This window comes from Parasteatoda tepidariorum, chromosome 1 (genome assembly GCF_043381705.1).
Source record: "Parasteatoda tepidariorum isolate YZ-2023 chromosome 1, CAS_Ptep_4.0, whole genome shotgun sequence".
Classification (NCBI taxonomy): domain Eukaryota; kingdom Metazoa; phylum Arthropoda; class Arachnida; order Araneae; family Theridiidae; genus Parasteatoda; species Parasteatoda tepidariorum.
This window is the reverse complement of record NC_092204.1, coordinates 92,369,500-92,397,159: the sequence shown is the minus strand read 5'-3', so window position 1 is coordinate 92,397,159 and position 27,660 is coordinate 92,369,500.

The following is a 27,660-nucleotide window of genomic DNA, read 5'->3' as shown; positions in this document are numbered from 1 at the left end:
AATTAACTATGCGGATGCTTCTTGCGTTGAAAAGTTTTTTTGGATATGAAAATCCGGTTCTACAAATCTTTGCATTTCCACTTTTATATTAAAAAATGCAATAATAATAGAATCTGTTCTGATGCTTACCAAAATAAAAAGGCGTTACCATAATAACGTGCTTATTTAAGTTCAGTCATTGTATGTGCAATAACATTTTCACAAGAATTTATTTTCACGTGACATCACCATGCAGGGTTTCAGTAAATGTGCGAACAAATCTAAAAATTCCAACATCGGAATATTAGAATAAAATAGCAGAAATTTTTTTACTAAGAATTTTATTGAAAATTTTTGATCTATAAAAAGATAAAATTATCAATATAATATAACGAAATCTTTCTAATTATCTTGCACTTTAGGATTCCAAATATGGTCTCAGAAACTTAGTTGCAATTTCGAGAAACGTTTGAATAGTTTATCTTATAATCACTAGTAATAGTGAGTTTTTGCAAAACAATATAATTTTTTCTCTTTTTTTCATTTAATACTAGCTGAATACCATTCTTCGATTCGGTTAAATAATCAGTAAAACGGTATTGATTATCCTTACGAGATCTTGCACCAAATTAAAAGACATGTATGGGCATAATTAATTTAGCTAAAATATTTATTTCATTTTTATTTATTATAGTGTGCTCCTCTTATTGGTATTAAATTAAGTAAAACACGTTATTTGAAATTCATCCCATCAAAATAAAATTAACTATATTCAGTATCATTTGGCATAATGCCATTACTCGATGTCAACCATAGTCCATAGTCAAAAAGTGCCATAATTAACAACTTCCTCGGGTAATATCTATCATTGCATCGTGAAAGCCTATATCTACAGTACCTATTGTAGGCATTTCTGTATCAACATAAGTATATTTAGTACAAATTAAGAAACATAAATTTACATCATAAAAGTTATACCTGTTCACAAAATTGATTGGATATCATAGGCATCAAAAACAGTATGGCAATCTTTTTCGGTTCTCATATGTATCTTTTTGCATTAATTTAGCTTTTTAGCACATCCTTAATTTTTTTAAATTTTAATTTGTACCTAGAGCCAAAATTAATGCATTGTAATTCTCGAAAATAATTAGCAAAGACACTAATATCTTTATAATATTTTTTAGGAGAACTAATATTGATACTTATTTCAAATGCTTTAAGAAATTGCCGAACTATTATTACCTCCAGTAATGATTAACTAAATGTGATATTAAATAATACTGGTATTGCCGTTATAGGTGCAGTAGTGATGTTACCGTATTATATAAATATAGGTACTGCGAGCCGTGGTAGCTCAGGGGATAGAGCGCTCGTCTCCAAATGAGGTGTTCCGAGTTCGAATCCCAGCGATAGCTGGTTGATACAAATTCCACCCCCGGCTCGCACTGATCGTGGTTTTGAAGTAAAAAATCTTCATCGGTAGGTGAATGATGGGTTAAAATATCCTTGCGTCAGGCTAACCGAGGGATATTTATCTGGTTTTCGTTTCCTTGTAGCGCCAAGTTCCATCAAAAGTCCTCCATGAAGCCAATTTTTTCCCAATACTTGATCAATGAGTTTCTTTGTCTTCTGAATAGGGCTCAAAATTACAAGGCTACGGAGTTGAGTATTAGTAGTAGTAAATTCAAGATTTTGTTTTCTGTTCAAAGAAGGTTATTGATATTGCTTGTTGGGATAAATGAACATAGATAAAATATAAGGGAAGCATGTGTGTTTACACATGATGTATCCAAGATACAAGAAACAAGCTGGGATTAACTCGAGAGAGTTAATAATTAAGTGATAAATAAATCACTATATTATAAATTACATATCTTACTTTCTTACCTAAATCAAGCAGGTAACTGAAAAGAAATAATTCAATCAAGAAAAAATGAATTAAGCTATAAAATAATTACTGCCGGCACAGTTATGAAACCTTCAGGTGTAACAGTTATGAAATATAAAATAAATTTTAGGTATTGGAGTATTAGGTTTCTTACTGTCCTCCACAACGGATAAGTAACCTAACGTCACCCAAATACACACACATACAGGGGATTGGAAATGCTTCCATACTAACTAATTTTTTCATATTTCTCAAGAAATACTTAGAGTATTGAGTATTGTAACAAAAATGTTTACATCATGCGATTTCTCATACATATTAATGAAGTTAAAAGATTACAGAAATTTGAAAGACAGGTAATAAATTACGAACGGAAAATAGTGTTTCTGTACACTCCTTTTAAGAAAACTATAGTAACGGGCTTATAACTTCTACAAATTACTTTGGTATATACTTATATGCAATAATATGCTTATAACTTATAACTTCTACAAATAACTATAACTTATAACTTCTTATATGCTTATAACTTCTACAAATTACTTTGGTATATACTTATATGCAATAATTTAAAAAATTACGTAAGTCTAGCTTTACTTATGGAAACATGAACATTTTTATAAAATAAAGTAAATTTTTAGCCTAACGTTTCTTTACTATAACCGCAGAAATATTCATAAAGATTAAACGAAATTTTATAATATTTTTCAATTAATAACAAAATTATCATTTTGAAACTTGAAAAAAAAATTACAAATTTTGCTTGATATAAGTATTTAAAGCACCTAATCATTTCATAATGTTAATGCGTAGAAAATAGAAATAAACATTTCATACTGTTTAATACTGTTAATTTCATTTTGTATTATACAACAAAATTTAAAAATAAATGATGATATGCTGCAAGGATGACCCAGACAACAAAATGTGACAGTATAAGGAATGAAAACATGCAAAATAAAACATAGTGGATGATTCCGCATAAGGTTGATGTCATTTTTAAAAAAAATTGTTTTATGCTACAAAGTTACATTTGAGGAAAACTCCTTACTATTTAAAGCTTTCTTTCTAAACTTACAAAAACTACTTGCAAAGTTGGAACTTGGGAAACGGAAACTTATCAGAAGCTTTTTAATTTTTTGAGATATTTGAAACGGATTTTTTTATATGGTACCAAATACGATTCAGAACAAAAACATGAATTAAAAATAAAATGCTTCCCTAACATGTGCAGTAAGATAGAGTTGATAGAGTAAAAATGATAATTTATTGCGCAATTTTTTACGATTTTTTTTCAAACTTTAAAATGATACTTTTGTTATTAACTAAGAATTAGTCTGAAAATTTTGTTTAATTTAATTAAATATTTTTGCAGTTATAATAAGAAATAACATTACGAAAAAACATTTTTTTATAAAAATGTCCATGAACTTTCAAACTATGTTTACGAAATTTTGAAAACAATTACTGAATATAAAATTATTGCAATTCGGTTACCAGTTACAATATTTTAAATAATTTATCAAAATAATTGTTACAAGTTGCAAGCTTATTGCTATATATTCTTTGGCATAGGGTAGTCAAAAACACGCTTTCTCCATTGTAATTTATTGTCTGTCCCTCAAATATCTAAAAGATCTAATTTCATTGACATGTAAGAGAAATCACATAACTTAAACACTTCTAAAATTATAAAATAACACTCTATGTATTTCATAAGAAATATAAAGAAAAATTAATTAGCATAGAAGTGTTTCCATTTTTTATAGATAATCTATATATTTTTTGTTATTTATTGAATAGTTCGCTGCGGCTTCGTACTATTAGGTTTACTATAACGTAAGTTAGAAATTCCTCTCACAAAAAGAAAAAAAAACTCTGATTAGTTATCATTTGCCTTAGTTTAAATAAGTGCAAATTTGCTTTATTAGTTCCTGTTGAGTTTATTTTCTACTAAAGTTCAAAGAAACACACTTCAAGCGGAAGCGTATTAATACAAGAAACACATGGTTCCATATATGATTTAAAATACGAATTCGGTGACGTCATCACTATACTTCGTGAAATTATTAACGTTGATTTTACTTGTGGTAACTTAAAAGAAATCGAAAATTTTATAATTCTTTAAAATATGCGAACTTTTTTTATTCATTAGATCTGCAAGATTTATTTAATTTTATTTAATTTTATTTTATTACCGTCGTTGAACAGCCAACTAAATTTTCAGTTTACGACAACTAATGTTCAACTCCATATCCATGTAATTTTAAACCCTATCCAGAAGACAAGGGAACTTCTGGATTAAGTATTGTGAGAAATTTGCCTTCGTTGAGGACCTTTTGATGGAACTAGCTCACATTTGCGTTACTCAGAGAGGAAAAACACGAAAACCTCCCACGGTTAGCCTGATGTCAAGGGGACTCTAACCCGTGATCCGTCCACTCCTGAGGATATTATGCATCAGGACCGTGGTCGGTCCGACACAGGTGCTGAATTTGAACCAACCTGCCATTCCCGGGATTCGAACATGGTTCACCTCATTGGGATGCGAGCGCTCTATCCTTTGAGCCACCACGGATCTATATTAAAATATTTTTCATATCCATGAAAAACTCTTTCTTCGGGAAATTGCGCGTGAACTGGTGTTTGGATGTTAAAGCAGATAGTTAGGTCCGAAGTGTATTCGAACGTCTGTGCACCAAATCAAGTATGGATCGGTTCAAAATTATGGATTTGTATATAGTACATACATATACACATAAACATTCTGCTTAATTTATTTAGATTTTTTTAGCTAGACATATTTTTAAAACAAAATAAAACTTTTTACTCATGGGATAATTAGAAATATTACAACATTGTGAAATATGTAGTAAGACAATTGACGCCCGGAGGCTGAGCGGTAACGCTTCGCGATCCCGTGCCACAGGTCCTGGGTTCGATCCTCGGGCCGGGCAAGGTGGACTGAGTCTTTCATTCCTTCAGTTGGTTGATAAATGAGTACCAAGCATGTTTGGGAACTAAAAGCTGGAGGTTCCGCGTTCGGCTCACCACCTGACAGGAATATCTGCTCCTGCACCCAGGAATCAAAGGTGAAGAAAAATGAGATGGACACAGTAGGCCTTGGCCCTCTATGGGTTGTCGCTCCACTGAGTTTAGTTTAGTAAGACAATTACATTTAATTGGGTTTAAGTGTTTTAACGTAGATTCGATTCAATGCGAAAGATCAGCACAAATATTTACTGAATAGCATTTTTAAAATTAATAGTAATTAATAGATAATTAAGTAACCTGAAACAATTTAAAAAAAACTACTTTGCAACTAAAGCAATAGTTCAAAATTACTTTTATTCCAATTACGTTTTACAATTTTTTCAAATAATATATTTGAAAAAAAAAGCAAGAAACATTTGTCTCCAATTATGAAATTTTAGGCTCGAATACAACAACAACAGGGATTTATTACTTACATTTACAAAGTCTTTAATATCCCTTGATAAATGAAATTAAAATCAATTAAATTAGTTTTATTTTTAGTACAGACAATTTGGAGTACTGTTTTAATGAAAAATTTCTCCGAAAATTTGAAGAGTTTCGCTCTAGAAAATAGATATTCATATTTATAAATGCGATGCACTGAAAAATTAAATCAACGATGCATATGTTTATCGTTGTTGGTCCCATAAATGAATAAACTTATAGAACAACACTAATGAAGATTGAACAATTGTTTGCTTAAAAAAAGAATAAATAAAGATTTAAATTGATGCTCAGATAAAAATTAATAAATGCGAAATGAACAACTCCGGAAAATTTATGAAAGCTTAGTTGATGAGATTTTAATTAAATGTCTAAAATTTATGAGAGACGCTTTCTAAAATGATTTTTTATTTATTTTTTATAATTGATGAATGTAAACTGTTTGCGTGGTGCTGAAAATTGTTTTTAAACATCCCATTTTTTATTTTTTTATTGTTTTTTACTCATATAAAGAGAAGTATGTTTCTTTCAGATTGAAAATGATTTTATTCAGTTTCGGTAAAAATATTTTAAATCTATTTAATTTTATAGCACACGATGTGAACTTCTTTGTATTGATAAAATCTAAAAACTACCGTAATATTTTTTAATCTCTTTCGCTAGTAACGTTTTCTTATAGAATAAAAATGGATGTCTTCTTTATATTTCTCATATATTTAACTGGTTCAAAAAAGAAAAACAATAGGTTTTTAGACAACAAACGAACTATAATTTAAAAAGTTTATTGATTTTTTTAAACTAAAACTAAAAATTCCTTTGTAATATATTTTGCATCAATGAGTATTTCACGTAAATTACAATGTTTCACACAAATTACTTTCTCTATTTTTCATCATTTGAAATTGGAACCATTTTTAGAATATTTCTAACAAAAGAAAATATTAACTACTTCGGAATTTTTACTGATAGTTTAAACTCAAAAACTATATATGGATAATATTTTGTGTATTTAAAATTATACATGTTCTAAAATATCTAACAATAATTAAAAGTCGTTTAAAATTCAAATTTTTAAAGTAACTTAAACATAATTATTTTTACTGTATTTGTTATCGAACAATATATGAAAAACTTCTATGATAGTTTAAAAGATTTAGTTTGCCAATGAGTTTGGTTAGTTTTAAACTGAAACGAAATGTTAAGCTTGACTTTAAAGCAATTCTGTGTTCACCTTTCCTGTTATAGTACTCGAATAATCAGTCAAGTAATTAGTCAAAATAAAATAAATCATGTCTTATTAATGTTATTTGTATTTAGAGCTGAAATCTTAACTATTAAAAATTAAGTCACTTAATCTCAACTTAGTAAGAAAACTAAACTGCAACTAATGCATTGATTTAAGTATATGGAATATGTTACTTTGTGATTGACTTTCACGCGTCTCTTTTGATTTCCTGCAACACAAAACTGGTATTTTTTGCTGAATAAAACTTAGCAATTTACTTTACTTTATTAAAAAATACTTTGAACCATCAAATGAAATTTCGTATTTATTAAAATTATACGAGTTATCATTAAGAAAGTAGTGTCAAAATCATTATCAAATTAATATTACCAAAAATGAACATCATTGATGTCTGTAATGATAAGGCGACTTCTCACGGTCCACTAATATGAGTTAGTGCATTTTCTCTATTAATTTTACCTTTTAGTACATAGCTTATATTTATTTCAATTAGTACCTATTACCAAAATTAGTTAAGCATCACTGACGTCAATGATAGTTTGACGACTTTTTACGCTCTCTTAAGTAAATTACCATTACCAAATTACCAATTTCACCATTAATTTAGCCTTTTTGTAAATAGAATATTATTCTACTCTATTAGTAACTATTACCAAAATTATCATTGGCGTCAATAATAATATCAACGAATTAGTATTCACTTTTCAGTACAGGATTTATTATTTTTTTTTTTATAAAAATTAACGGGCATAGAAATTATCGTTTTATAGTAACGTGTTTTAAAAACATAACTATAAGCGAAATAATCACGTGGTTTCAGATAACTTGACAAATGCTTCGTTGTTGTACTATTCAAAAAACCTGACACGATGAATAAAAACTAATTAAGTATTACAGAACACGTGTTAATCAAATTTTTTTATTAGAGCTATAAGCTAGCAAGCATTAATTATGTTATCTTTGAAATATTTGACAAAGCTGAATCGACTTTAATTTAATTCAAAACAATGGCTTCCTCTAAATCAATGAGAAAATTCATTTCTTTAATGTCTCTGAATTTAAAAATCTAATTAAAAATTAAAATTTATACTTCACATTTTTTACAATTGTACTCTATTAGCTTCAAGTTTAATTTCGAATTCTTATAGTTCACCATTTACCCACAAACCGGTATACAGGGACTCACACATTCTTCATTTTGATATATGTATAGATAGAAGATAGTAGATTTCTTAGTAAAATTTTATCACTTAGTGTCGCATCATCTCTTCTTCTATGAATTGTCCTTCAATATTTACTAGAGCTACATCAGGACATTTCTTACTCTTCTTCTTTACTTTCTTCAGCATCTGCATCCAATACTCTATCTAAAATTTCCTTACCTCTAAAATTTTCCATTCCCTGATCTTTTGCGTTCCAATTTAACCATTCTTCATCTACATTTTCTCCTCCCGAAACATTTTCTTACGAAATTTTCCATGACAAGAACAGGTCTTAATTCGTAAAGAAATTATTCCAAAGTGTTTTCCAAGCTAGGTGAAGTCCTTCTCCTGAATTTTGTTAACGTTAACTTTTTTAACTGCCTCCAAGGCAACGTTTATGTCCAGTTGAGAAGTGCATGATCTTTTCAGAAGCCCTTCGGATCATTTCTCTCTTCAATACCCTTTACTCTTTTGTTAATAAGTTAATTGGTACTTCTTTTTCTTCGACGCAATCACGCCTTGGTTTGAATTGGATTTGTGACATTTGCAGGTAAGCACTTTGGAAGAAAATTCCCATTTTCGGACAAACTGTTTTCCCTGGATGATGAGCAGGAGCGTTATCAATCAGCAGCATAGCTTTTTGGGAGAAGTATTTGACGTTTGAAACCTTCTCTAACTTGAGAGGTGAACTTTTTTGTCAAACCTTCCTTTAAAAATTTGTTTAACCATCCAGCCCTTATTTTGATAAACTAAGTGCACTGGGAGGTTGTCCACTTGAATGATCTCGCTTTCTTATCTCCCTATCACCTCCAGTTGCAGTGTTTAAGATCCTGCAACATTGATGTATGTCAGTATTGCTAACCTATCTTTACGGGACTTATACCCTGGAGTTTGACATCCGTTTTAAAATTTCAATGTCCATGTTGCCAAATATTTCCGAAACAGTCCAGATTCATCGTTGTCGTAAACTTGTTCACATAAAAGTCCTTCTGATTCCTGAAACTTTTCAAATTACATTTTAAAACTTTCCGCATCTTGAGCTTAGTTTCTCACCATGAATGCCGTAGCGATTTTTAAATCGTGTCAACCATCTTGACTAAGTATCGAATGTTCTTTCTGGACCTACAATTTCGAAAAACTGTTTTACATTCTGCAGACACGACTGGATCAGAAAAAGGAATTCCTTCTATTCTAGCTTGCATAAGAGAGAAGTATCTAGTTGTTCACATGTGCAAGTTTTCAGAGTCTGTTTTCATCGATGAAGAAATATCTGACATTGATGCAAATTGCTCCAATTTATCTTTTTGCTTGAGTATGTCTCGAAGAAAAGTTTCTCTCATTCCGCATTGATTGTATGATTATATGTGTTTTTGTGGTACCATCTTCAAATTGTTTAATCAACTGTAACTCATCTTGAATCAATAAAACCGTTTTTTTTCCGTCATTTTGTAAAATAAAGGCCGGAAGCGAAAATAAAACGAACACAAACTGACTTTTAATTCGGGAATTCATCGATTGAGGAAAGAAAGCACAAAATGATGTTCGAAGCACGTGAATTAGTTCTTAAAAAGATTTACTGTGCATATACGATTTTTAGAAACTCTTCTCAATTACAAAACTAAAAGTAAGCAACTGACAACAATTCTAAAATCAAGCTTATAGCCCATAAATTATTCAAAGCCCTGCTTCATTCTTTTTCCTTCATGGGTATCAGTGTTGAGTGGGGGCTACTCTCATTTGTTAGTTATCAATTTCATTAGCGATAAGATTTCCAAAAATGTGTTTCATGTTGACTAAATAAAAGACAAAAGATAATTCACTCCAATTTATTATATGATGGCAGAAAAAACTAAATTGCTTTACTTGTTATTGATATCATTGGTTTGAATAGTAATACTACAATCCAGGAGAAGAAACTGGAAAGAAATGGATGCCGCATTCATCAAAGGCACCCATCTTGCCGTGAAGGCTTTGTAAACAGCTGTGAGACAGAGCTCACGTTGTCTTGCTCTTTATGAATGCCCTTTGAATTCTTTATGAATGCCTTTATGAATGGACTCGATTCTCACCCTTTCAATGCTCGTATTTATTTAAGTCTGTTGTTGTTTCAAAAACTCTAGAAAAGCTGAAATATACATATATATGTACTCCAAAAAACAAGTGGAACTATGCCCTTTCAAAATTCCCCACCAGATCAGCAAGTTCAACTGCCTCACATAAAGCCACATTTTAAGACTATCATTATTGAAACGAGAGAAATTTATTTTATTTTTCTCGATTAAATATTTTCAAAATATTTAGTTGTCTTACGCTGAGTGTTATATTTGCAATGCTTAATGAACTTTATTTATGAAAGCGGAGTTCCTCTATAAGAAGGTTTATTATTTAGGGCTCCATAACCGAAAAAGTTTTAAGACATTGGTCAAGGACAAAAAAAAGTAATGTAATATGGTTTTAAGTGACAGAAAATAAGCACAAGTCGGACGTTATTGTCAAATGTTTTCTGTATAAGCCGGAATGAATGGAGCAAGGATGGATATTGAAATCAAATTTGTTATGACTCAGGCTAAGCAAATACGTGAACTCTTATGAATACATCGCTGCTGTTGATGAAATGTAGAAATCAAACTACAACTAGTTACATATGTGCAGTACTCAATCAAATTTAATGGACGTATCGATTACCTATTTCAGCTTAAAGTCACACTTTTTCTCGTTTTTATTTTTTAGACAAAACCAAACTTACAATGACTTTACTTTAACCTTAAATATTCTCACGTAAACTAGTCAATCAATTTTACGTAATCCGTGATTTGCTTCGTCTTATTCCTTTAGCCTGAATGGTAGCACTACTATCACTAATGTATATCTCTAACACTATCATTTAAGTTTGGTAAACCGTATGTAAACAGTTTTTAAAAACCTTTTGACTGATTTTTAACAGAACTTCAAATTTAACAGTTTTCTGCGGTAGATGTTATTTAAACTTAATTTTGCTTTTATTGTGAATGCAATTTTCATGCACTTTTTTATTTTAATTTTTTATTACTTCAATAGTTCTCTCATTAATCTAGTAATTAAACAAAATAAGGTAAAAACATGCAGCTATCTTTTTTAATTAGATTGCATAAAACACTTACTATTTGTTTTTAGTTTCAACATTAAAATTTTTTAACTAAAAACACATTCATTTATTTGAATCGAAATTTATTTGTCTGTCTCTAAATAGTATTATTTTCTGAATCATGATCTTTATGGATAAAAACCTGTCATACTTTTTATGCTACTTACTTTTGCAGTTTTTTTTCTCCATTCGAGCTCATTATTTGTCATCCTGTTCTCCAGCATCATTTTCACTAAAGGAAGAACCACTACAGATAACGAAGAGCGGCACTCCTTACGAGGGAGAACAGTTTACCCTTGCTTGTCTACTCTCTTCTCGAGGCGATGCTCCTACGCTTCTTTTCATCCCTGACAGATTATTTTTTTTTCTGATGTTTGAGCATCCTTTCTTATGTAGTTTACTTTGTCACACACTGCCACTTCTTATCTTTTACTTTATTTACTCAGGGAATTATATTTCATAGAATATGATTTTTTTTCATTATTTTATCAAATTATATTTGAAAAATTTATGAAGAGGCACAATCAGAATAATCTTATTACACAGGGTTAATGCAAATGTAAAATTGGATTTTAAATATTTCTATTTTTGAAATTATTACGCATATTAAGTTTCTTGCAGTATTTTTGACATCTTGAAGATCACAAACAGTGTGTTTCACGTAGTCTACACTGTAAAAAAATTTTTAAGTGTATATCAACGCCAAAAATGGAGGTAACTACTTTACACCAAAGTAGTGTAGAAAAATGTCATGAAAATTTATGTTTTATGGCACCATAAACACTTTTACGTTAATTGGTGTAAAGTAAAGCCCTGGATATTTAGATTAAAAGTAGCGACATGACAACATCTTAGTGACTGCAACTTTATTGTTACCGCCACTTTTAATGTATAAATACTGAGTTCCTATTATTAAATGCGACTTTTCATTGATACACACACACACATATATATATACATATACATATACATATATATATATATATATATATATATANTAAATATATATATATATATATATAAGTATTTTCATATTCTTAAAGATAACTTAAATATTTACTTTTATTCCGATTAATTTTTCTCCCTGAAATCATTACTCTCATACGCTATTTGATTTAAAGTAAAGCCCTGAATACTTAGATAAAGTAGCGACACGTCATCATCTTAGTAACTGCAACTGTCCTGTGACCGCAACTTTCAATGCAGAAATATTGAGTTCTTATCCTTAAACACGACTTTTTATTGATTAATATTTTCATATTTTTAAAAATAACTTAATTATTTACTATTATTCCTTTTAATTTTTCTTTCTGAAATGAATTATTTTGATTTTATTCCATTCAGGGAAAATGATGCCGTATCTATAAGTTGAAACTTTCTCATTTCGTCATTCATAATATGCTATAAATTTTTGTTTTTCCAAAATATTTGAAATTTTTTGATATCGGTTTTTTTGATTTTCAAAGGGTTAAATATAGTTGCATATAACTAAAATAATATCAGTTTTTTTAGATACTTTAAAATTATGGCGTGTGATAAAACCGTCAATAATTAGTAAATAGGAGCTTTGTCACATTTAATAATAAAATGGAAAAGTTCTGAATTATTCAAGAATTAATAAATATTTCATTTAGAATTTTATTCGAATTCTGAATATTAAATTTTACAAATTTATTTTGCATCGTTGCAAAATTGCACTATAATCTATTAAATATTCCAAATAATAAAAAAATTAAGAACTGTGAGTTCAAATAGGAATTAGATCATCTTATTAAAACGTAGACATTTTAAATTTATTCATTTTAAGAGTATTTAATATGTTAGGATAGTTTATTTTTGTCTCTGGGAACAAAACACTCAAGTATTTAAATGCAACTAAAATTTATTTTTAAAGCCTTCTAGCGAACATAAATACTTAAGTTAAAGGCAATATTGGTAGTCTATTTTCATTTCTTTCAGGTGAATATATTTAATGAAATCGAATTTGTTAAGCCTCTAATTTTAAAAAAAAGTGAAATATATTTGCTCTACTTAGTTAATAACTAATATCATGTAAAATTAGTAGCATATGAATAAATAAATTAATTTAAAACTTACATTTTACAATCTGCTGTTATCGTTTGGATCCATTTATCTCTGCCAATTCTATGCAGCCATATTTTCCGTCCTTTTTTATACCGTTCTCCTACCGGTAAACGATATAATTTGAAGCCTGCATTTGCTTTATTTGAAAACTCAAATGTCCAACAACGAGTCATTATAAAATTTAAAGTATTAAACAATAAAAGTTAAAAAAAAAGCAAAAATATAAATAACAGATCGGTCGTAATCATACTTCGTCGTTTAAGCTAGTCAACAAAACTACAACAGCTAGTCAACATCATTTTTGCTGATTAATAACACTCCAATTTATAATGGCTTAGGGGATAGAGCATTCGCCTTCCAATGAGCTGAACTGGATTCGAATCCCGGAGATGACGGGTCGATATGAATCCATCTTCCGGCTTGCATCGACCACAATGCTGACGTGAAGTATCCTCAGTGGTAGATGGATCATAGGTTAGAGTCCCCATGCCGTCAGGCTAACAGTGAGTGGTTTTCGTGGTCTTGCTCTCTATGTAATGCAAATGCGGCTTAGTTTTATCAAAAAGTCCTCCACGAAGGCAAATTTCTACCAATACTTGATCCAGGAGTTCCCAGAGTACTGGATTGGGTTCAAAATTACAAGGCTACGGAGTTGAACATTAGTAGTCGTAAACCCGAAAATTGGATCGGAAGAGTCGATGAATTTTTTTTTAATAATATAATCTAAAGGAATAATCATTAATTTATAATTCATATACACACTAACTTTTAAAATAAAATAGTTAATTAATCAAATACATGCGTTACACAGAGAGAATCTTTAGACCAACTCGAACTAGGCTTAATAGAACGAAAACAGATAAAAATTATACAGTATGAAATCGTTATAATATTATGCATATTTAACGTCAATTTTTTTGTTTCATTTGATGAAAAATAGCATTGAAAATTGTTACCAACAGCTCATTCCAGATTGTAAGCAAAGTACTCTACTTCTTGTTTCTTATATTTTATTTTTCGTATTCAAAGTGCGCCAACATAGCTGTTTTCGGAAGTGAAAATAATTCTCGTACTGGTGGGAAAGTGCGAGATTTTGTTTTGTATGTTTTGTCTTGTCTATTTTAAGAGTTTAGATTTAAATTACTCTCTTTAAATTGTATATGGCCTCCCGATTTGGTGTTAACCCGGAATAAAGTGGTTCTTCATACGATTGTTTAGGTGATTAAACATCATACATATTTGAAGAGACATTACAGCACAGTTTTTACAGCGCATGGAAACAAGTACATGCCCGGAAATCTTGGTGGCCATGTAACTAAGGGCAAATCACTAGCTCATCACAGGCCTAAAAAATTGTTTAGGAAGAAACATTATTCGTTTAGCATTATTTGGTGTGAATTAGTAGTTGCAGCATTAATAATGCAAATCTACAAAACATGTTGAACTACCTAGATAATGGAGTAATTGGTTGTCGTCTGACATTACGGACCACAAATTTAGTGATGTAAAAAATTGCTGTAATCTTCTTTAATTTCATTTAATATGTAATGTAATGTATGCAGTACTAAAGAAAATGAAAAGATATTTAATCCAGTTAATATGTGTTAAAAATGTTTTTTTTTGCTTTATATATAGCTGAAAGAAATGTAAAATCATGACAAAATAAAATTTTCAAATAACGACTACGGCAAAACTAAAAATCATCGTCAAATTCACTTAAAAAATAAAGGAATGTAGCAGATGTTTCAGCGATAATGGACTTTGAAACTAATTATTCTTTTATTAATTTAAATTTTTAATGGAATGCCTGATCAAACGAAATGGACAATAGAAACATATTTTTTATCACTGAAATTTTATTTCTTGTACCCTCTCTAGATATACGTAACGTCATATGTAATACATCATTTTCTTTATTAAAATTCTAAACCAAAAAAAAAGAAATATTAAGAAAGCAAATTGTAATACTAAGGGTATACTTTTTTTTTTTTAAAAAAAAAAAGTGTTATAGAAAGCTTGTGTCGAATAATATATCCATACATTTTTTACAGCTTTCTGCACACAGCGTATCTTATTTATGTACGAGAAATGCTGTATTGCATCAACAATAAAAATGTTATGCTTACTTTTCAACTTTGTAACGTCTTGTGTGTTTAAAAAATACAATAATAGTTACTTTTTTGGCTTAACATAAAAATGACGTTTTTTTTTACTACGTACATGAAAAATGCTTATTTTTTATCATTGCCAAAAATGTGGCTTGAAATCATACTCAACTCCCAAAAAAACTTTCAATTACTCAATTACAATAATACTACATACAATAATAATATAAAAGAATTAAATTAGCATGGTGTTAATCACTGAGATTTTTCTCTCATTGTTTTGTACAAAATTCTTTTTACATTTGTAATTTTTGAATTTAGTAGTATAATGGAAGTATTATCAGTTATATTAGGATAGTATTGTCATTTTAAGAAAATCATATCTAAAATACATTTTTAAATTCAGTCGTTCAAGGGAAATATATTTAGTAAAAGTTCAAAAGCTAAAGTACATACACATAAAAGTTAACTAAAAGTTGAAGTATGTACATACAAAAGTTACGTAACAGTTAAGTACAAAAGTAAAGTAAGTTTATTTTAGTAAAAGCACAGTATGTAAAGAATAAACGAACCTCTCCAAATAATTTTATATAATAATCGGATCTTCACGTTCTAGGACTCAATCTTAATGATTTGAAAAGGTGATTTCAAATATGCAAATTAATTAGCGCAGACGATATTTAAATTTACGAAATCAGACATGAAAACGTTCAGACACAAAAAACGTTATTTATCCTATTTCACCATATCTCGAAACCATTCTTACCGAATAGAAAAATGTTTGCACACAATTACAATATTCGTTTATCCAAAGACAATTAAATGCAAAATGTAGCCTTTTGCAAACATTTACTATTTTTTTTTTATTATTTTATTTATTAATATTCGGACGACTGTTGAATCGTAGAGAACATAATTTTTTTCATAATTTTAAAATATGTAATTTTACTTGGCAAAATACAAAATTTGCGGGGAGATCGGTCGATAATTCCTGAGAAATCAAATTTTTAAAACGTCGAACTCTTAAAATTCGAATTCTACCTTCTTGAGCCATTAAGATTGAGTTCTAAAACGTGAAGATGAGATCATTAGATCAAAAAATTATTAATATTGGTCCGTTAATATTTTTGCGCACATTACGCATAATTACAAAATGTATGCATTTGATGATTAGAGATTATAAGTAAGGTGAATTTAGTTAATGTTATTTTAGTGTGTGGTAATAAATATGTGTGCCAAATGGATTCTAAATATTGAATTTCACGATTTTTAAGACAGAAATAAAATAAATTGTCTAATTTTTGTTTTGCAGCATTAATGGCTTACTTGCTTTTGTACTTGGATGAGTGTTTTTTGTGATTCTTCAATTTTTTTTTTTAGTATTTCGGGTCCTATTTTTGACCCAAGTCATCCTTTTCTGCTTTCTTTTCTTAATTCCGTTCATTTCTTCACCCAATAATTGAGTTTCTCACATACTTTTGTATTATAAAAATTCAAACATGCTAATTAAAATTTGATATGCATAAAATACAATGAATGAAACCTAACCGGTATTTTTTTCTCTCTCTAACCTATCAACTGTAATGCCAGTTGACTCTACGCCAAGCACTTGAGAGCTGTAATAAGTTTCCCTATTACTGTTCATAAGTAATATAATTATTAAATCTGAATTCGTCAAAAAATAAATAATCTTTATCTTATTAATAACTGAAATTTCGTCACATTAGCCCTTCGGGGTAGAGGGAATCCAGTTCAATGCCATGGTGGTGTCAAGTTGGTGAGCATTGTGAAACAACAATGTTCCCTCGTCATCTGGATTGAGTTAAAAGTTGCAAGGCAACGCAGTTGAGCAATAGTAGTCGTAAAACCAGAAATTGGGTCTGCTGTTCAACGACGGTTATGATTATAATATAATAATTAAAATTATACTATTATAATTATAATGCTAATGTTCAACTCCATAGCCTTGTAATTTTGAATCCAATCCAGAAGACAAAGAAACCCTAGATTAAATATTGGGAGAAATTTGCCTTCATGGAGGATTTCTGATGAAACTAACCCGCCCGCATTTGCGTTACACGGAGAGAAAAAGCATGAAAACCTCCCAGAGTAAGCCTGACTGAAAGGAGAATCTGTGGTCCCTCTACCACTGAGGATAATTTACGTCAGCACAGTGGTCAGGGGGAGACGAGTTTGGAATTCGTATATATATNATATATATATATTTCGCTGAGATTCGAACCAGTGTGAACTCATTGGTAGGCGAGAGCTCTATCCTCTGCTCCAGTACTATAATAATTATGAATAAACTCTTACAAAATTTTATTAAACCACATATTTCTTCAATGTAGAAGTATACCTACATTAGTAAAACTGATCGCCAGTAATAAAGCGGGTATCTTTGCCATTTTAGGAACAATTCTATCTTAACATTTTATTTGAAATAAAACTATTTGTTTACTAGCGTGTTATAAATTTTGATTGAAAATGTAAATCAATTTCTCATATTTATAAGGCTTTTAGTTAGAGAACAATCACTTTCGTTTGGCATTCATTCATAAGCTTGATATAAACTTCCAGTTGTTTGATTAAAGTACTGAATCTCTCTTCAATTTCAATGAGTTTACCGTCTTTGAAAAGTCCGCCTTTCACTATCTTCAATGGATTCTGAATATTTTAAATAAATTTGCATTGTTGTAAATAGCTCTCTTTATTTATAATTTAATATAAAATGTTTAAATAAAGATGCATCTCAGAGTTTATTTTAAATGTAAATATTTAATTAAAGGCACTCAAAGTGATTTCTTAATTACTTTAATAACGCTTATAAAGGTAATAGGCATAATAATTAAATCAAACGCACATTTTAGGAAATAGCAGTTTATTTTAAATATTAAAAGTATGTGTTCTGAATTAACAATTAATTTTTGCTGCTCACAATTTCATTCAATTTATAATTTACATTTTTCTGGCAATATCTTTATCTCTATACCGTACTTAAATTACTGAAATTATGATGATATTTTTTATTCTTCTATCCCTTTTCCAGAGTCTTTTTTGAGTATAGGATAAAGTAAATTTTCAAATTACTCTAAAAGAGCAAGCAAAGCTCGATTTCTTTCAATATTACATTCCTTCGTTTTTTTTTTGGTAGGTAGGTATGTTATTTACGTCACACTTGAGCTGCATGATGGGCAAATCTTTTCAGAAGGGGGAGATACTAGGAAGGAAGAGGAGGGAAAAGCTAAATATTGTTGGAAAATCCAAACTGTTGATGAGAATTATTTGCTTAACTCTTGATTCTTTTTTCCTGAAACTGTTTTCTTAAACCGACTGATACCAATATTTCTTGCAATAGGCATAAGTAGGCAATCGTGCACTCTAAAAAATTTCACCCGTAGTTCACGATCAATGATCGACCAAAAGTACCGTACCGACCCTAATAATGACCGTTAAGCTATCATAAACAAAATCGTTGCGTCTTTCAGTAAATTTTTCTCGTTCAATATATAACTATTGACCATAAATTAAAGTTTCTCTTAAAAGTTACATTTTGTTCGTACCTTGAAATTTTTTGAGACACAGGTGATTTGTTTATCGAATGTAGGTGATCGGTGGAATGATGTATCATAATGTAGCGCTGACTTCTGTTGACAAGTGAGAGTTGCTTGTTCATTGTCCATGGTCAACAAATAGGAGAAGGGCGAGAGAGTTGGTCTTTGGTGCCGGTGCCTTAAACTTTAACCGGTGTAAAAAAGGGTATTTACCCCCGAATTAAGGTTGAAAATTTCATATAATTACAAGTATGAATTTTTTCTGGTAAGATGGCCGCATAAATTAACGTTGAGCATTGCTAATTTTTCAGAACTTCGTTACAATTACGAGTACTGGGCTGTCTTATTTCTCAAAGAAATAATTTGGAAAGAAGCAAAAAATTAACGAATGACTAACTCTCCAAATGTTAATGAAATTTTTTAGAGAGTATTGAGTCCACATGATGCTGTATATGATTAAGATTATGAGTTATATTTAATTAGCGTGCTAAATGTTAAAAAGACGTTAAATTACTGTCATCAAAAAAAGGCTGGTCCGCCATTTGCATTATTACATTGTGGTTAGGGAAGTTTTTCACTTCTTTTGATTGACATGGATCACTATTTGATACATAACTTTTGATTTTTGTTATACCATTAATGATTTACACAATCTTTAGTTATTTATTGAAGCTGACGAGTTATTATCTTATCAAGTACAACTCTAAAATATAGTTTGTATGTCAAAAAATATGAGTACAACAATGTTTTTCAAAGCCGTATTTAAAAGTAAAGAAACTTTATTTAACTTCATTGAAATTTTCTTTTAAAATTTTAATCTTTCATATTATCTGGCAATTGCGAGATGACTCCCGTTACCTCACTAGACGAACCTGACAGAGAGACCATCTCGTGTTTGCAAAACAATACTTAATTTTTGTTATAAATAATGAAATTTGCAAACTGTGTTAATTAAGCTGGAAATTTATATCTGCACTGTTTAAACAGTTATTTTCAAATAATACAGTGATAGATTTCCTGAAGTTTCTAGCAGTCAATGGGACAGAAATTCATTTTCAGACAAATATTTTCAGAAATTATAATTTTGATATTTTAAAGTATGACATCAATAAATAGCATATATTCAGTTTTTTTATAGTTTTAAATTAGAAATGAAATAGTTTTGAAAGTATAAGTGCAAAAGGTTTTACGATTTCTATGATACAAGGAATACTATCCGCCAAATCTATCACAAGACAATACGTAGATTTTATGTTGCTCCCTTGCCACTGGTCCTGGGTTAGATCCTCGGGCCGGGCAAGGTTGACTCAGCCTTTCATCCCTTCAGTGGATCAATAAATGAGTACCAAGCATGCTTGGGAACTAAACACGGGGAGTTACGCGCTCGGCTAACCACCTGACCGGACCATCTGCTCCTGCATCCCAGAGCCCAAGGACAAGAAAACTGAGATTGGCACAGTAGGCCTTGGCCCTCTATGGGCTGTCGTGCCTCTGAGTTTAGAGATTACGTAAAGGTTAATGTCGCAAAAATTGCTAGATTAGTCATTTTTACAACCGAAATTGTACCTCAGATGGTTTTTTCCCTTATTTTGTAGCATTCAATACACAATGTTTAATGTGTTATGCCAGAGTTGCATAAAATTTAATCATTAAAAAGTAACTGCTGATCTGAAATCATTATTACAAGTAGTTATAATAAATAAAAATACCATAACTTTAATAGTAAAAGACAGTTGTAATCGTGTCATCTAGTACATATCTAGAAATACAACTGACAATTATCTACGATTACAAAGTAAATGTAAGCAAATCGAATTATAATTGCAATTCTATCAAATAGGCTGTAACTTTATAGAAAACTACTTTAAGTAGTTTGCTATAAAGTTAGGACAAGTAGTCATCATATGTATATGTATATAAGTAATCATAATATGACTACTTGTAATTTGGTTCACAATAAATCTTAGGCTAATGTATTTTTTACGAGAAATCATAATTTCTTTCCTGTAGTTTTGCTTTAAATTAATCATTACTGCTTCATGTTTTCCCATTTTTTTACAAGTAATTCTATATAAAAACAATCTTAATTGCAAAAGGTTTACTGTAACAGATATTACCTAGCTTTGGTTTACCCTCACATAACTCTTCTCTCTCTATATATATGTGAAACATGATGGTACAAAATTTACAGTTTCAACATGCAAAAGTTTTATCCGAAATAAATTTAGAAAAATTTTGCTTATTCTTAACTTAAAGAAAGTTTCATCATGTAACTTACAGGCCAGATTTGAAATGCTGTTTTTTTTAAATTCAATCTAAGCTTAAGTGAAGTAATTATTTTATATTCAGTTTTGTAGTAATTCCAGTAGTAGCACTTTAATGAGACTTTGATATGTTCCGTATTAAGTGCCAATTAGAGTCTCAATGCTAACCATGAGAATTAACGCGACGGAAATTTCTCGTTAATTCTGCTTATCGCATAGATACGGAATCCTCGAAGCAAAGCGGAAGAAACGATTATTCCGAATTCTAACGAGCCTTTCCTGAATTTATCACCCATGAACCTTGTTACACTATCTTTTATATAGTTTTTGCATCAGTTATCCTAAAAAGGATGAAAGTAATGATGTCGCAAAAAATGCAAGTAATATTTAAGTTGAAAATTAAAATTTCATTTAGAAAAGAAAAGCGGAAGAAGTAAACTATGTTTGTATAAAAAAATTATATATATATTTTTAAAAAGAGTTGAAAAAAAAGAAATTTCTTTTATAAAATTTTATTAAGATTAATGAGGTAGAATCATAAATGATTTCCAGATCATCCTCTAAATTTACTATATAACTTCTTTTATAATATTTGAAACGAAATTAACTACATGAAACTTTATTATCATTAATCGATTTATCTTTTTTAATATCTATGAAATAGATACCGTCATTCGGGGCTACTTTGTGCAGCGGGGGCTACTTTGTGCAAATTCGAATTTGGTATTTTTCAAGTGCTGCTATTCACTATTATGTTTATTTCACGTTAAAAATGTGTGGAATTTGAAGATAGAAGTCTCTTCTATTACTACAAAAAAAATTTCGAATTTTAAAACAATCTCAGAGTGTGTTTCGTTCATCCAATGTCAACAATTTTCCGAGGACGTCGGATGTCGAAAAGTGTGAGTGGAAACTTTAGCTGTGAAATGCAAAGACGTTGATAAAACAATTGTCGTAAGTGCAAAATTTTTTGTTTATACATTAATAAACAATTATATCATGTTAGCGTTAAAAATATTTTTAAATTAATGACAAATAAACGGAAAATGAAAAAAAAATGCACTGTGGGGCTACTTTGTGCAAAGTTTATTTCGTTTTTTTTCCGATAGAAAAATTGTCAGACGTTATAAAAAAAATACCTCGAACGAGAAATTACCTTGATTACACTTCAGAAAAGCTGCAACAATGTTTGCAAACAGTTGCTGGTGGTACGTTGATTGCAGAAGCTTCTCGGAAGTACAAAATCCACAGAAATACTATCTCTAATAAAATTCACAAGAAACACGTGAAACGTGCTGGTAAACTATTATTTTCCTTCTAATGAATTAATCAAACGATTTAACACATAAAAATATATTTTATAGGACATCAGATGATTTTGACAGAAACTGAAGAGCAAGTTCTGTCGTGTTCATTCAAGCATGTTATGTTCAAATTTATCAATATTATAAATGTTAATGAATATGTAATAATTATTATTTTTGAAATATCATCCATTTCAATGTTAAAAAAAGTATATGGTTTCCTTTTGTTTAAACTCAAATGTTTTGAAATAAACATTCTTTTTAAGCNACAGACCAATAAACTTACGATGACATTAAAATGGAGATAAACAGCTTTAGAACATAAAAAATGCAGAAGTAGTTCTAATAAATTTTGGACTCTCTGTAAAATATTACCCCTTATACTGGAAATATTTTTATGACATAATTAAATTATTTACTTTCCATTAATTTGATTTTTTCAATTGTGTATATACTTCATTTAAGAAACCAGATTTTTGTATTATATATTTTTTATACATACATATTTTTATTTTAAATTCAAAGTTACGACGACAAAACCTGCAAATTGACATAAAAAGTTTGTTTGACAATTTTGAACTGAGAAATTCTGACTATGCAGAAAAATATTAAAGTTAAAAAAATCTGCTTGTTATAAGTTTGAAATTAAAAATTGATTTGAAGAAAAAAAATCATTTTGTCAAAGTGAACAATACAATGCAACACAATTAAAACAATATAGCATGAAGCATGTGAGTATGATAAATCCTTATATCCTCTTATATTATCAAACATTAAACTGTTTGTAAGGTTGCTCTGGAATTTATGTAGCACTTTGCATACACAAAATTATTTCGACTATAGAGAATGCACTTCTTAACGATTAATATTGATCTATCATCTTTCATCATTTTCTTCGAAGCAAATTAATTTACTACTAGTAACTGCATTATTTTTAGCTATTATTTTTGACAAACTGGTTAATTTTTGAGCCAAAGAATAAAAGTGGCAATTGTCTTCTAACTGTGAAGACATATACTCTCTAAAAACCAACTAACAAAACAGATAAAAATGCTAATTGAACCAAACATGACTCTGCAATAATTAGATGTGTGTTTCTAGAATCTATTACGATTGTCTTCGAATCTGGAAGACAAATAAATTTTTTCAAGAATGAAATGCGAATAAATACAGAATATTTCTCTGATTCAAGAGAAAAATATTTTCTCTAAAGCTTTGTCCTAAAATCTAAAAAAATTGACCTGATTGACCTCGTTATTGTGTGGTTTGAGAATCTAAAAATGGAAAACGAATAATTCTCATCGCTGTACATTTTGAGGATCTTATAAGATAAACGAAAATAGTCATAGGCTTCAAAACTAGTTATCCTCTCTATTGTAATGTTTTAAAATTTAAGGAATGGAGATTACATTTTAAATTGAATGGTTTAAGAATTAAATAAATGGATAACAAATTATCCTCTCTATTGTGTGGTTTGAGAACCAAATAAAAGAGAGTCTATTTATCTTTTTATTGTCGGATTTAAAAATCCTACAAATGGATCCCTGATCATTCTCTCTACTGTGTGGTTTAAGAATCTTATAAATGCAGATCCAACTGCTATCTCCTCTATTGTGTGATTTGATTTTCTGAAAATAGAGAAACAATTGTACTCTCTATTGCATGGTTTAAGGATCTAATTATAGAAGTTTCAATTATCTTCTATAAGTCTAAAGCATATATATATTCTGGGATGTTTTGTTTTGAAAGTGACGTTTGGATATATTGTGCCATTTGAGATAGAAAAAGTTATAAGTGTCCTATAATTACTGTGGTATCCTATATTCTCTCAGTTTTGGTTTAAGAATCTAATAATTGGGCAGACAATTGCTCCTTATATTGAGTATTGCAAGAATCTAATAATTGAAGATTTGTGTTTTCCTTTTCTGAAGTATATTTTTCTTTAATAATTTAATAATTTGTCCGGTAATTTTCTTTTAATTGTCGAAGCAAAAATTCGGACGGTCGCACTTTGAAAATTATAGTACTTATTTCTCTTGAGTAAATAGCTCAAAACTTAGAAAATGTTGAGAAGCTAAAGTCTAAGAAATTAAAGATAATTCATCCGTTTCAGAATATATTATTAAATCTAATGTCCAATTTAATGTTTGTTATTATTATATTTCTGCAGTTATTGTATTTTTTGCATTAAAGTGAGAATTAAGATTAAAAGCAATTTTCTCAGTTCAAACCTAATTTAAAATGAATATAATGCTATTAATCCCTTATTGGCTTAATATCCAACTCACACAATTATGCAACCTCGATCTTAAATGAATAATATATGGTTCAAGAATATTAGTGTAACTAAAAAAATTGTCCTTTTTGGAAGAGTTTGATTCTAGAGTTTAATAACTGAATAGAGAATCATCTCTTTTATTATTTTAATAATCTAATAGTTGAATGTACAATTATTCTCACTATTGTTCATTTTAAGAATTTGGAAGAAGACTATGAAAAGAATGAACAGTGCTGAAGATCATAAGTTTATTTTTAAATATGCATTTCTATATATTCAAAAAAAATCCTCCCCTACTATTTACTGGAAATAAAATTTATGAGTTAAAAAAAACTAAAAATTTAATATATACACAGAAAGCACCAGCTACCTAACCCAAATATTATTTTTCTTTCCTCTTCCTTAATATTTTAAACTTTCGTTCTAATGTTTTAAATTTTTTACCTTTTTCCATACGCTAATCAGATTTACTATCGTCCAAATATTCTATGTTTCAAAAATAGCATTTTAAAGACTAAATCCATAAGCAAAAAACGTAATTCTTTACTTGAAAATTTATGATCTAGTTGAAAGTAAGCGTTTTAGAATATAGGTTAAAACAATATTTAAAAGAGCAATAAAAGAGCATTACAACCCATTTTAAGTTAAATTAAACTGTAAAAAATTTTTTTTAATTAAAAATAAGTAAAAGCCCCATTTATTACACTATTCTTTCCAAAGCTAGCCTTTTCTACATAATAAGTGACTAAACAGAACAAGCAGTTAAAGGAATATTCTTTGTGCAAACTATAATTAACTTACTTTTTGTAAGAAATTTCGTTGTCATTCGAAGTCATTCCAGAAGTTTTGAAAATGTTTTTAGTATAAAAAAATTCATTCGGTAAGAAATAATTCCTTAAAACGTTTAGTGTTAGATATGTTTTTTTACCATCATTACGTTTAATATATACCATCTAAAAAAAGAAAGCAGTATTTGGGCTTAAAATTTTTATAACGTTTTCGTTTTACTCAAAATATATTCTTCTTCTTACAGCGATAAAATGCCTCGATAGTTTTAATAAATGTTAATAAAATAATTGAACGGGCAAAAATTGATTTTAATATTTAGATATGGAAGGGATTGAATCAGCAATCAAAATATAATGAGATTAGGTAAGTTTATCTCATATCAAAAGCTGAAATCCTGTAACTGTTTTCGTACTTTCTTTTATTTTGACAGTTTTAGTTGCCCCCAAGTTAAACTTACAAACAATGTTTTTTTTATTTATTTTTTATTTTAACGGAAGTGTGCTTGTAAGCACATCTTTCCTTTACTGTTTAAGCTTATAATGACGAAATTTGGTGTATATGGAGTTGTATGGAATAATAGACTATTTGTTGGTATATAGGTATTGTATATAGACTAATGGTATAATAGACTTATAAATAATTATGAAAATGACAGTTGAAGCTAAAAACTGAATCATAATTATAATACTAACTATTTAATAACATGATTATAACTTCTATTCAGTAGTATTTGTAGACCTCGAGATACAAAATTAAAATATATTTCATCCATAAGACATTCTAAGAGAAGAAATAAATTTTGCATAATAATATCAATAAGGACAGGCCATGGGAGATAAATCCCCATGACCAGCCTAATCAAAAGACAAATTGAAAAGTAATTGAATTGTTCCCAACAGATGGTTAGGAGCATGGTAAGAGATTGACGATAAAATAGCAAAAAACAAATCTAACCCCAGTAATCAGTCTTAAATTTAGAATAATTTGGTTAAAGCTAATAGCCAAAAAGGATAGTGATAATTAGTATAACCATGCAACTGAAATATTCTTGTGGTAAGAAATAAAGAATAAAGAGTTATAGATAGATTTTGCTTACGATTTAGTCGAGACAATGGATTAATGAGTTTTACATTTGCATTGAAAAAAAAAGTTAGCCACTACATTCATTCCACTACATATACACTCATACTAAGACAAGTACAAAATATTTACATTTGCTTTTTATAAAAAGTAATAAAATATAAATAATTGGTTTAATTTTGTTAAAGTTCGATTAGGAATGGTTAAAAAATTAATTTTATGAAAAATTTTTAAAGCTGGGAAATATGAAATGCTTATTGTGGCATCACACAGCTAGTTTTAAATTTTTCTTTCAAATATGCTAGTACTCTTAGCCCAAATTAGCAGCCAAATTACTATCGCTTTTGAATTATTATTTTTACGTTAAATTTAGTTTTTAACACTGTTTGATAGATTACATTAAAACGTAAAATTACACGTTCTCAGATATGCAGAAAAATTACAGCCCGAAGTGCATAAGCTATTTTTAATCTTTTTTTTCTATTTAAAAATAGTATATTGCTACCAAAATATACATTTTACATCACACCAAGTACATATCCTGAAAGAAATAAAAACGACTAAGTAAAAGTTTTCAGTATGTAGTTGCCTCCATTTTTGATATTAAAGTAAATTAAATGCATTTTTATGTACCAAACTGTGATTGAAGGGGGGAAAATTTTATAAAATGACAAATTAATGAACGCTTGAAAGAATTGGTGCGAATATATTGCTGAAATTATGCGTGTATATTAAACAAAATGTTTTCGAAATAAAACGATTAAAATTGATTCGAATACACCTAAAGAAACAAACGAACAAAAAAATTTTAAAAAAATAATAACTAAATAAATAAATAAAACTCTGACAGTTCAAAGGTACATTAAAATTGTGATTACATGCACTGCAAAAAATTACCTCAACATCAAAAATGGTGGCAACTATACACCAAAGTCTTTTGCAGTAACGACTAATGAAACAATAATCAAGAAATAATATTCTAAATTTTATATTTCGTTATCTGTGAGGTCAAAAATAGATTTGTGAGGTAAAAATAGATTCTGTAAAATTGGATCACGTACATTAAGGAAGGTTTTTTGATGAAAAAAGGAATAGATAAGTTTTCTTTTCGTAAATTAAATAGAAAATTTAATTTATGTCTACCTAGAACAGGGATGGCGAACCAATGGCACGCGTGCCATTTATGGCACGAAACACAATACTTTGGGCACGCCACCGATCACAATTGTTATTACACTATGAATTGTTATTACATAAATGTCGTATCAATCAGGGTAAA